We start from the raw sequence: 280 nt of genomic DNA on the forward strand, positions 1-280 counted from the left end.
CTGCTCGATGGTTTGCAGCAGAGGTGCTGCTGCTGCTTCGTGTTGCTCTCAATTCGCTGCAGCAGCAGCATCTGCTGCTCCTGTTCACGCCCATTCTGCTGCTGCTGCTGCTGCTGCTGCTGCTGCTTCTGCTGCTGCAGGTCTACGTGCGTTCGCTGAGTATTACTTCCGGGGCGCAGCAGCACGAGGGTTTCAGCAGCAGCAGCAGCAGCAGCAGCAGCAGCAGCAGCAAGAAGGTCCTGTTGCTCTCTTTGTTGGTGCTGCTCTGGAGCTGCTATCG

This window comes from Eimeria mitis, genomic scaffold (genome assembly GCF_000499745.2).
Source record: "Eimeria mitis Houghton genomic scaffold, Emh_scaff2741, whole genome shotgun sequence".
Classification (NCBI taxonomy): Eukaryota; Apicomplexa; class Conoidasida; order Eucoccidiorida; family Eimeriidae; genus Eimeria; species Eimeria mitis.